This window comes from Rhopalosiphum padi, chromosome 1 (genome assembly GCF_020882245.1).
Source record: "Rhopalosiphum padi isolate XX-2018 chromosome 1, ASM2088224v1, whole genome shotgun sequence".
Lineage (NCBI taxonomy): Eukaryota > Metazoa > Arthropoda > Insecta > Hemiptera > Aphididae > Rhopalosiphum > Rhopalosiphum padi.
This window is the reverse complement of record NC_083597.1, coordinates 65,816,661-65,829,004: the sequence shown is the minus strand read 5'-3', so window position 1 is coordinate 65,829,004 and position 12,344 is coordinate 65,816,661. Positions and strand designations below refer to the sequence as shown.

Here is a 12,344-nt window from a genome sequence, read left to right as displayed (position 1 = left end):
AACCGTTTTATGATATTCTATGAGGTATTAATTGTAATAAATTAATCTAAAACTGCTATCAATAGACAATAGTAATTAGTAACTACCACTAATAAAAACTAACTTTCACCGGCCCAACTAATATCGGTGTATTTGTTACAATGACTTATGAATTAATTTTTAATTTTTAAAATACGTGCACATACTTTTATAGGATCGTATAGTCTTGTAAAATTATTGTCTCGTTTTGATGTTTTTTTTTACAGTATACCAAAGGTTGAATTGTATGTAAATAATGTATTATAGGTATAATAATTAGTCAATATGGTTGATATTTTTTTATTTTATCAGAATTTGTATAGATCAGTCCATGATCCTATACATACATATATCATAACTAACATAACCTAATCATAATAAGTCATATTATAATGATTACTTACAACTTACAAGGTAGGAACTAGGAGGCACCTGGGAATGGAAAAACACTGGCCTATATTATTATAATATATTATACAATATAAAATATTATTATGCCTATACTCTCTCTCTCTCTCTCTATTTTTATAAAATTCATTATAAAAACCTTAAATAAAATGTAAATCTTGTTAAACACAATTGTTATAAGTGCCTATAAACCTTAACCCAAATAAAACACATCACATTGAAGAATCTATTATCTATTTTTGAAACTGTTTAAAATTTAAATCGACCTTCATTTAAAACTATATGTTTATTTAATTATACGACTATGTATACAATGTTATGTTGATTATGGATTTCAAAAATAAGTTAAATAATTTCTACAGTAATTTCACACAATGTATATATTATAGTATATAGGTACTGAGAGTAGTGTTGTTGATTTGTATTTTATACGTGCAATATTATTTTACGTTCGGAAAATCTCGTGTTGAAATAATCAGAATAACCTATTGGGAATTGTGATGTAGGTAGTATATATATATATATATATATATATATATATATATATATACATTTTTCAATGTAATTTTGAATAAAACAGCCGATGAAATAGTATATAATTTATTCATGGAATAAATTTGGTTAGGTACTCTTTCTGAATGAAAAAAGCAACACAGATAAACATAAATTAATGATATCATATTATTTATACAATGACAATATACCATGATTGAATTACATTTATTAAATATAATCTTAATTATTCTACATGTAGCTTAAGTTTAATAATAAATAAGAGTTATACTACCACCTACCTACTGTGCAATGCGTTTCACAATTTTAACCGAGTTGAAACGTATTTATAATTAATAAATTAATATTACTATATGTATTTATAAATAATTTATCAATTTTTATTATAAAGTTTTTGTAAAAGCGATCGTTTAAGAGTTGATAATATATGAAATATATGACATCAAAATATCAAATATTAATTTTTTATTAGTTTATTTCATAAACTTTTCGAAAAAAAAATCTCTAAAGTAATAAACGGTATAATAATAATGAAAATATCTACTAAACAACTAAACTAGACATTATACTTGCTGTCGGATACACAACATCGAATTAATTTAGATCTGCAGTATTATATGACGTATGAAAAATAATTCGCCTTGATTGATTATAAAAAAAAAAAATCCATGTTATTTAAATATTTGTTCAAAATTGTTTCCGCGTTGCATTAGTATGCACAATCATGGTAGACTAGTATAAAAATGTCGAGCAACAAAATAATCAATAATAATATTATTAATATTAGTTTCAACATAATATATTATGATGCAACATATAATATAGCAAATCGTGACAATGTCCGGGCCCTAAAGATATAAAATTTGTTGTTCAGTTCAATGATAAAAACGCCTTTACCCATTAATATATTATAGTAAGTAAACGTTTTTATCAGTGCAAAACACGTTTTAAAGTTTTGTGTTTTGAATAACAATTCGTCTTATTTCATGTTAATGAAAATCGAAAATTAATGATAAAAATATATTGTTTACATATTATGTAAAACGTATACACATCATAAACATACACAATATTGTTATATTTTATTATCAAAGTTATTTTATCCTCAAGAGCATAAAAAACAGTTGATAAATTACAACAATGCTTATTCTATTTACGTAGGTATTATATGTAAATTATTGAAAAGAAAAACATGAATAAGCGCCAACGATAGAATAATTGAAACTATTGCTAGAACGTATATACCAGCAATCCACAGATACCGGCTACATATAATTGTATAGGTAATCTTAATATATTATAATATACTATATATTTAAATATATGCATGCACTACTATACATTATTGACTATATAACATGTTATTACAGTAACACAATGATATATATCGCAATGATTTACATAAACACAATTTTTGATTTTTGTGAACTATATATGATAACTTATAAGAATAACTATTATCAAATTATAAGAGCAGAAAAATTAGAAAGACAAGCAATTACTAACGACGGGAGAGAACTATAGGTATATATCATATATATATATATGAATATGATGTATAATAATGTCTCCGCATCGGGTACAATTACAATTAACGATGTTTTGAAGATGTACTCATCCTTTTTGTCACAATTAACGTTTTCTTTCGGGTAGAAGAATACTTTGAGTATTAAAAACTCGAAATATTTTAATTTTCGAAAATCTCTACCACCAGTATTTTGAGTTTTGGGTTAATCAGTTAAGATGTCAGTCTGCGTATTTAGGTGTTCAGCCGCAGCCAAATTTCCAAACGCTATAGATATTGTATTTTTAATTTAACGATTTGTCGAATCTTTTTCCTGTATAATATTTCCATGATATTTACACCTTATTATTTGATGAAAAAGTATTGCAGAAAATCGAAAATGCTAATTTGATAATATTTTACTCGAGTGTTTAGATCGATGTATCAATAACTATTTAAGAATGAATATTTAAATTTCTATTCAAACGCCAAAATAATGTGTAGTCACTATCACGTGGAAATGGTGGTGTTCCGCAGTGTTTTCTAAGTATCTGATTCTGGAGTATTTGAATCGCGGAACACATTTTCCTAATACGGTTGACGGTGCGTTGAAGGTTTCGAGTTCAGGGTTACGTAAATCATCTTTCCCGGCGAATAGGTATCACGAAACAATCACAGAGTATCGATTACGAGAAATAGTTATATATACATATAACATATGTAATTTGTCAATGTCCCATCTCTTTGTAATGTATATATTATACTATATACATAATAACATACAATACGACTAGCAGAGCATGCTCTTTTCCGTTTTTCTTTGATAATGTATTTATTCAAAATAGTATAATTACATTTTTCCAATATACTTTAACTAAGATCATATTTTCAAATTCTTTAGATTTTTCTGTGCTATTTTAGAACGAGATGCTTGTAGACATATAAACTTTTGTTTTACAAATGAAAACCCTCCTTATATGTATACTGTAAATATATACATTTAATATACATGTAAATCAATGTTGACGCGTCTAAAAATGAGAGTGAATATGCTTGGGGAACCACTCTGTATAGGTATTATAAGTATAGTAGTTACGTGCACGCGAGTATATTCGATTTATCATCTGTTATTCGTTAGTACATAATATAATTTATACTAATTTCCTATTACACTTGTATAATATAAATACAAACCGTTATATACAAAGATATATTATCATGTCGTACCACAGGCGTATGTCACTGCACCATACCCGGCCGAATTCTTTTGTCCTCTTCACTGTATTATTGTGATGGGTACCTAACCTATACGCGTTACACTCATATATTATATGTGCGTCGTGATTATATTATTTAGGCAAATGCGTGTGCCACGAAAATAAAAACCATAGGTGTGTGCTTAATACCAGCTGTATACGGTGTATTTTTTTTAGAATCTTATAATAATATAAAACATTAGGCATTGCAGTGTATAAATAATTTGTTACGAATGAACTGAAAATCATTTCAGAAAAAATATATAATATTATATATTTGACATTTTTATTATTTTAACTACTAAGCTTACAAGTTCTATACAACTTTTATTATAACTACATAACTTTAACTACATTTTACTCATATCAACTATTACTCGTATTTTAACTGACTGATTTAACTTTAATCTTACTATGTGTACAATATATATATTGATGGAAATAGTTTGTTATCGTGGTTTGGTGTTTCGTTATGCTATTATTTTTTAACATTATCCAAAATAACTTATATATTCTACTGCCTCAATAAAGCTGGAAATTATCCCGACGTACATTAACGAAAACTTTAATATTGAACATTTAAAATGTTCATTATCGCTTGTTTGATAATCTCCGGTTATGTTAAGTTGTAGAGTTTTATCTATGAGATAAAACGACTAAAATAAATTAAAATACAGCTATATTGTCGTGTAGGAATATTGTCAGCAGGGAATCGTCTATTATTATCAGGTCGAAGAAGTTTTTGAATTATAAAAGTTTGAGTTGGTTCGCATAGCGTATTAATATATACTAATGTGCGCAGTAAGTGTTTGACGATCGGGCGTTACGTTTTGAAATGAGTTTTTAGTCGTTTTCTTTTTTTTTTGTTCTATTCACAGTGGATTCCCTAAAATTCATAACTTACTATATTATATCTCCCCCAAAAATGCCCTAGTAGAGTCGATACTATATAATATTATCGGAACTGTGTCGATAACGCCAGTTTTGATAAGCGAATAGTAACGTAATCGTAGCGATAATAATGCGAAAAAAAATGAAAAAAAATCTAGTATCAACGAACGATAACGATCGCGTTATTAATTATTATACGTCGACCGTGACACTGTGAATCGCAGTCTCCCGGACGATGACACATACGATATAATGGTAGGTACACTCTTTCACGCCGTGCAGCTATAATGTGTAGTACAATATTAGGTACCGACACATTGCTGATGGAGGATATTATGTCTGTGTACAGAGCGCTCACGGTGATGAGAGCCGCGTCTGTCGAGACAATTTATATTGACATACCTACTTTTTTTTTGCTCTCGAAAATGTAATATGTTCTATGATATGATTTACGGAATAACATCAACACAAACTATACAGTTGTACGATTGAATAAAGTTTATATTGTCGTATTTTATATAATATTTACAAAAATCGAGTGTAATTTATTTAATTTTTATCTAAACAAGACCGCGATAAATATTTAACGCAATTCGCAATCAAAACACCTGTGTATTTATCTGTATAAATACACTGTATATTATATTATACAGAGGTGAACATTTATACTTGTTAAAAAGTTAATTAAAAAAAAAAAAAAAATGTTGTTCAAAGTGGAACGAAAAACATTTTGATTTTACAAAAATGTGTATAATTTATTTATTTATTTTTGTATATTATTATTAAAATAATAATTGTTTGCCATCTTTGTTCAGAATCGTTTTTCATTGTATTATGTAGTGATATAAATCATCGTTAAACTCAAATTTAGCACATCCATTATAGTGAACTACTTAACGACTTTAAGATATTTTTAAATTGACTAGTTAGTGAGTTAAATTTCTGATAAACTTAATTTCTTAAAAATGTTTTCAATTGATTCAAAAATAATCCACCAAATTAAAAGTGTTTTTTACATTTCTGGTTTTATACATTACATATTACTGTATACATGATTTTGAATAAAAATTATCTAATACAATAATAATAGTTATATCTAATAATAATATCATTTCTATAGTGTTTCTTTATTAAATAATATTATTACCTACATTTATAGGCAACAAATACTCTTTATGTCATCCACGTAATAATTAAAACAGTTAAGTTACCCTATTTTGAACCAAGTTGAATTAATTTTTTTTCCACATTAAGTTTTAAATGTATTATATTTTTTTTAACTACCAACTTCTAACTTGACGATACTGCGTAGTGCGTTTACTATACTTGTGTTAATTATTTTCGTCAATTCACCCACTTTTGTATAATATGTATTTATCAATATGACTATAAACTGCCATTTTGTTTTTCTATAATTTATTGCGTACTAATCGTAAATAGCTCAATTCATCGTTATTGTTTTTTTAAAACTTGTGCAAAAGTACGCGTATCGACTAGTAAAATATACATAATAATACGTATGAATTGTATGATAAATCATATTGTACGATTAATCAATAATGCGGGTGTACATACAATAAAATATTATATTATTATGCGGTGTATTTTAATAACAAAATATACGAAATATACTCGTACAACTCGATAGCCCATAAAGTCGGGATTCAAAATCAAATCTGCGGTGATTTATCGGTACTTTCTTCGCGACCGTGTCGGTTATGTGTACATGTATATATATTCCGTTGAAACGTATATTGTATACTTTTCATTAACGCATAATATAATTTTATTAAATTCGAATAATTCTATACGCGTATCCCACGGAGACGAAACTGTATTTATTTTTGTTAGGCTATCTACAGCGTATATTATATAATAATAATAATAATAATAATAATAATACGCATATAATACCTACCTATATTATATGTGGGCACGTCGTATACAATGTAATATATATGTCTCCACCGCACGACCTATTATAGTTGGCCACATCCCAAGTGACGCCCCTGCTGCAGATGGTTCGCACTCTTATATTATTATATATTTCGTTCGGCTCCTGCCAAAGGATTGTAGGCCGCAGCGGCATCGGGGCCGCGTCGATGATTTTCCGGGAGTCTATTAAAAATGAATTCGGTCGAGTCGTCGTCCGACCGCGCGGACATACCGTGTTAACTGTACTCTACCCCCTCCCTTCATCACTTGCACACCCTTCCACAACACCTATCACAAGAACCGTATACGTTTTATCGAACTTGCAGTGTTCGGGATTTCGAATTTCCCCCGAGCATTGGCGCGGTCACGCTTCAGCTCTCCGCTCTGTTCCCGTCCCTAGGACCTCCGTGTGGACCAAAACCATTTTTTCTACGGCTAGAGTATATTTATAATATGTATATACGAGTACACCCTGCAAAATTGTCGGCAAATCTTTAAGGTTTTGCCCGATCCACAAACACGTATTCTGCGAGACTATAATATAAATATATATATATTTATATTTACACATATCTATATACTATAATATAATATGTAAAGTATAATTTTGCACTATCGCTGAGGGGTGTGGTTATAATGTACAGAGTGATTCTCTAAGAATTCGCTTCTATCTTTTTACGAATTTATTCAGATACTTAGATTTGATTTTATTCTATTTAAAGATTTCGTTTTTTCCCCATAGATTTCCTGTTTTTGCTAAATAAATTACAGTACAAAAGGTTGATTTTAATTTAAAAGAAAAAAATAAGCTTGTATTGATACAGAACACTCCTTAAATGATATAATATATGAATATTAAACTTTATAAATGTTTTTGAATTATTCAACCCGGCGTGTATTAAATATTTTACATAAGAAATTGAAATTAATTTCGCATTGGATGAAAAACGTTGAATACAAAAACGGTCGATATTGTTCGCAAAAATAGGCCTATCTATATGCTAATAAGAACATATTTTTGATCGTTTTATTGTTTAATTCGCGGAGTGAATATTTTCTTGATCGTACCTGTTATCACTAATGAATATCTTATGTGATATCTGCCAATAATATAAAATACATAATCGTAAGCTACAATTATATACGCATTACACCACTTCATTAATAATAATGTATATAAAGTCCTACAGCTCACACAGCAGATGACTGATTCGCGATTCGCGTGTATATTACTTCGGTGTAACCATACATAATATAATGTACGGAGTGTATCACGAAGATCTAACAATTATTAAATTCAAATTAAATTTAAACACATCAGATGTTCGTGGTACACTCTGTATATATACGAGGCGCATCGCTGCAGATGATAATGGCAATATAGTAACAATAATGTCATAATGGGTACGTTAACCTTATCCGAATCGAACGGGTCAGAAAAAATATAAGACTATTATTCAATCGTATTCACGAACTACTGATTAGTTTTGCACGGATTTCGATTATTCGAATTACCTATATTATAGGCGCGACGATGCTGCTGTGTGGCGTTTTAAAATAATACTCACCTGCAAGAGTAATATTAAATATACTATACGTTGTGTGCAGTTCTGTATAAACGATCACGAGATGTGTGAGCTTTCCTTGGAATGCATATATCGCTTGAAAAATTCCTGGATATGGTAAATCAAAAAAATAAGGGTTGATTTTTTGTTTTTCCCAGCCAACATTATTTAATACGATGTCGAGTCACATTACTGCGTTGTACAGAGGTGTTTTGTGTACCTTAGATCTTTACTAAGTATCTAAGTATATATTATACAATACTATTTTCTGTGAAATGCATGCCTCTCGTGATATGGAACAATTGTATCGTCTGTTCGAATACTTCGTGTATATAATATTTATTGTGATTTAATATCCATATGACCATATATGATATTTAATAACACCACCTTAAAATATAAAAATCGTATGAACGTACAGCTACAGATTAAATTTCTTTTTCGACGAATGAAATAAATAGTATAATACCTATATATAATATTATGTGACCACCATGATGGTTTTAAAGTTAAACGTTAACATTTATTAATTACTAATATTATAATGTGTCGCTGCAGTTTTTTAATATTATTATTTATTAACATGAATGCTTGATTTTACCAAAAAATAAAATCATACCGGTTGTATTAAAATGGTAATGTACAATATTATATTATATAATATTTTTGTATAATGTATATGAATGAAATCATACATTTAGTAAATAGAAAATGTCGAAATTCGGAATTATGGCTTAAATATACGTATGATATACTAATATATACGCGTAGTGAAATATAATATCGTTGTAATGCTTAATCATTAAATGTTGAATGCGTCAAAAGCTCAAGAATAAAATACAAATGATTTAGGTACATGTATAGTTCGCGTAGGTACCGGTAGCGTATATAATAACGTTTTAAGTAAGGTAAAAATATATATACACAATATATATATATATAAGTACACGCTGTGTAGGAACAACTAGAAGAAAGAAGGTAACACACAAAAAACCAAGACGTTGTTTGTAATCCAAGACGTTCTCGAGTGTTCGAATCCTTCAGAAAATAGTACACAAGCGTATAACTATATGACGTGTACGAGATTTACTATATTATACTGTAAATTATATAAAGTTCGTTATACACCTACACACACACACACACACACACACACACACACACACACACACAACACATACACTTGCACAGACCATTCGGGTATAATATTTATCCGTTTCGGTGTTCCAGATCAATGGAAATTGTTTGAAATGTCTTTATTAAAATCTTTATTGTGTATACCTATTGTAGTTGTGTATGAAAAAAAGCATAAAAAAATTGACGTTTCTCAAAGTGTTTACCACTTGGACCACCTACACGGTTCCGTAGATATAGACGTCTACGTCTCTATCGAGTACTGTACTATACATTCTGCGAATTACATAATTGGCTATTATAGGTACAAACACACTTGTATACCCAAAATATCAAATATTGAGTCTTATTAATGTCACCATTATTATTATTATTATTATTATTATTATTATTATGTTTTTGTATATATAAGTACGTGAAATTCGGATAAAAGGAATAGATTATTATTATTATTTGGCATGTAAAATGGTTTAATAGTTATACCTATGAAACGGTTTGCTCTAGTAGCTTTTCAAAGACGATACCGCGCGAGTAGGCAATGCTGTCATAATAATATATTGCTGCTTTCTTATAAATTATCGATTTTTGAATGCAGTTTTCCGTGTACAATGCAATGTAGTAAAATGTTATATTATCATAAAAATAATTCCAAGTCGGCAAACCCACCCTATATAATACACATTATATTTGTATTTATACTTTACGTGTGTGTAAAGTTGTTCCATCCACTCAAAGTTACGGATTCCGGACATTTAAAAACTTTTGTAATTAAAATTGTCTATGCAATTTTCAGAATGTATATACTTTTAGTTTTCTCAGAATAAATATTTTTTTTGTTTTATTTTTGAGGGGGTGGAAATTTCACAGTAGCTCCCTTCTTTCACTTTTAGCTACAGACTCGAAGCTTTACCAACAATGCTGTCACGTTATTCGTCTCGACTGCGGAACTAGTTACTGGTATCTATATTATTATATTATTATAATATTATTAATTGCCTATAATACTACTGTACTATTACAAAATAAACCTCAATACTATTTATAAACTATAATATACTCTATACTATACCTTTCCTGATTGTGGCACGGCCACATATGACTTTCAATATCTACACACTAATTGTCTTTCTTTCTCACACTCTATAACATGTTTATTGTATATCTAAATTACCTTTTTTTCCTTTCTCGATCTCATTTTCTCCTATATCAATTCTCTTTCCTCCATTAATATCATCATAATAAAAGCCATCCTTGATCCTTCATACTGATTCATAAATTTAAATGCATGAACTTATCATGTGATTTGTTCGATTCAATTATTATTATCTTTATTTGTTTATCTATTGTTATAATTTTTTTTTTTTGTTATTACGTCTTTCTTTAAATAATAGTTAAGATATAATAATTTCTATTAAATTCTCATTCAATTAAAATATATACGTCATATATATTATAATTTATAATTTTTATTAATCATAGTTCGATTATGACATGTTTCATCGCATCGTTGGAGGTAATTATTTTCCTGCAAACATTATATGACAAAACTAAAAGGAACTCCGTTGTACGTACACTTATTATATGCGCTATAATACGCGTGTGTACATTATTATTATCATTATTGTTATTATTATTGCAATGGAGATAGATGATGGTTTGTTCGGCGTTTGTGCTCATTAATGTATATGTGCGAGCCAACAAATATTTATGGTAATTAAACGGTTTGCGTGGTAGTATAAAACAAATTTGTGCTACGGGATGACCGGGAACGGTGTATTGTTGCCTAACAAAAATGTTTACCCAATTCGTTTGGTCCCTTTATAGTTTATACCTACAACCGACGACAATTCGTTTGTAACGACCGTGTATTTACAACATTAAAATATGTATTATATTATGCATATATACGTTCGTATGATATTGTTGCTTATACTTTTGTGTTACACGTAAGTGTATCTTTTGCACAGACGAGATAGATATGAAACCCTAACTTCGTAGTGGACATCAAGCGACAATTAAATCACCGAATACATTAACTGTACCTACTACCTACGCGTGTACATTTTAATATACAATATTTTGATATTATTCGAGGTACGCATCTATATGATTAGCCGAATGACATTTTCTTTGTGGGTTAAAGGATTATTTTTTTTTAATTTTATACGGATTTTTGAGCTATTAAAATAAGAAGAACATACATTAGGATTTTCGATAGATATATATTTGATAATTATCCACTCTTAGTATGTGTACTATTTTTTTATACTAAAAAATAAATCATTTCAGAGCTAGGGTAGAGGTCGTATGAAAAAAAACCAAGATCCAACAAATTATGAGACTTATCCGAAAATGTTCAAAAACCCTATATTGTACGAAATTTTAAGTCATTGGCGTGAACTTGGCAGTGTTTTTAGATAGATATGTATTTCTTTAAACGGCGAAGGTCAAAATATTTAAAAAAATATTTAACAATTATGTGTTGATGCACAGCCAAGTATTAACGAACTTGTTAAATACGTTTGGACGATACGAGACTACGAATAAAGTTTTCCTCATGCTTCGAGTACTTACTCTACTACTCTATAATGTGAGGCGTAATCGTTTTTCCTCCTGTAAATTTGTTTTTAATCGTTGAAATGAATTGTATTAATTTGATTTTTCAGTTCAGTGTTCAGACTATATTTTTCACCAGCCGAGCCACGTAGCTAGGAATTACACAATTAATACACGTATAATGTGTGCATTGCGCATAGACAATTCCTGGTTATTATATTATGATACGTGTGCACACAAATCCTTCTGAGTTTCCGAACTCTGTAGTACACATGCGCACACCAAATGTATTATTCTATTATGTGTAACATGGCGTACACATAACCAGAAAGTTATATGCACGTATATACTGTGTCGGAACAGAAGTGTTCGTATGTACGCCACGTGTACTCGCATTTTGTTGACATTTTCAATCCGCACGAAGCTTTTGCATCTCTTTAAACTCTATATGTGTACGTGTATATGTGACTGTGTGTGTGTATGATATGCGTGATGTATCTCTCCTGCACTCTATCTGGGTTTTTTCGCCCTCAAATCCCGACCAATCCGACTGGATCCCGTAGT

At 29.2% G+C, this 12,344-nt stretch overlaps 1 protein-coding gene across 8 annotated transcripts in view; it reads left to right on the top strand.

The window, feature by feature from the left end:
• Positions 1-12,344, top strand: part of LOC132931929 (oxidation resistance protein 1) — a 158,263-nt gene that overhangs the window by 83,488 nt on the left and 62,431 nt on the right. The window lies entirely within an intron of this gene.